Raw genomic sequence first — 1,383 nt, forward strand, 5'->3', positions numbered from 1 at the left:
CGGCGGCGTGAAACTTCGACTCAGAGATTGAAAAAGGATTCAGTCTGACCAATCCCAACTATTTCCAGCGATTTCAAATTTCTCATTTTTGGCAAAATTTACAAAGGCTATAGGTCCGGATTTCGATGGAGGAGTATTCGAGTCGACAGGAGTGAACCAGGCACCACAAAACTACCTTTTTTTCTGTCAGAAACCACCCCTGTCCCCAGAAACCTGAGTTTTATAAGAGCTGGTCTCTCTAACTAAGGGCGGGTAGGCTACCTAAGGCGCACTGGCTAAGAACTCTGCTGTAGTGGGTCGGCACCATGATATTTAGACAGAGCATGTGAAAAGGGAGTCTGCCCCACCAATCCAAACCAATACCAGCAATTTTCCAAATTGCCAAGATTTTTCCGGACATTTTCAGTGATAACAAATCAGCCTGGATTTTGACAGAGGAGGATTGAAATCAACAACAAAGAACCAAGGCACCACAAAAAACTCAAAAACCACCCTTTGATGCACACGAAAGGAAGCTCCTCATAGTGGAGACAAACTGGACCAGCGTTGTCCGTTACTGTCATGTCAACTCACCTATTCTTTTGGGTAAAATGACTTCTCTTGGTCATATGTCAAGAACATTTCTGGGCCGAGTTCCTGCAATCATATTAAACAGTACTTTTAGCGCTCATCTACTATCAATTACATATAATTTATAAGCATCAAGTACGAAGGGGCAGCTGCAAATTATCTGCAACGCACATTGATTGATTGGGGGATTACGCAAATAGTACCACTCGGTTTGCACCCCAACCAGAAAGTAATAAAGTTTTCTGTTCCACTAGAATCATATAGAGTAAAAAAAATGATAAGTGATAAAACACGACTGGCAGTTCACCCATTTGCCTAATAAGTGACCTACAACAGTCTCTAACATACTGCATGGATTGGAGGAGTCTACCCATTCACACCTTTTCAACAAAGCTGACAGTGAGCCAAGTTATTTACATCACGGGCATCATTTACTCGGCCTCAAAAAATAACTTACAACTTAATTGTGCGTGGAAATAACATTGAGCTGCAGGAGAACACTAACCTCCTACAACCATAACCGGAATGGAACAATTCAATATTCCGGGCCGGAAACAATCAAACACTATACCTTGCGATTAATATGGAAAAGCGGCGATGTCCACTCTTAAATTCTGATTAAAATCCTATGATTATCAATCATATGAGTAGGTATTATCGGTATTTGGCAGAAACGCCGATTCATACGTGACACAAATTTTCACTGTTATTGTTTACGTTTCCATCCATGAAGGCGCGGGAAATGCGGGGTGGGGAGGAGGAGAGGGGTGTGATTCTTTCCTGGGGTAGGCAATCCCGCCTCGCTTGTCCAGG

This window comes from Frankliniella occidentalis, unplaced genomic scaffold, assembly GCF_000697945.3.
Source record: "Frankliniella occidentalis isolate FOCC.00 unplaced genomic scaffold, Focc_3.1 Scaffold85, whole genome shotgun sequence".
NCBI classification, from domain to species: Eukaryota; Metazoa; Arthropoda; class Insecta; order Thysanoptera; family Thripidae; genus Frankliniella; species Frankliniella occidentalis.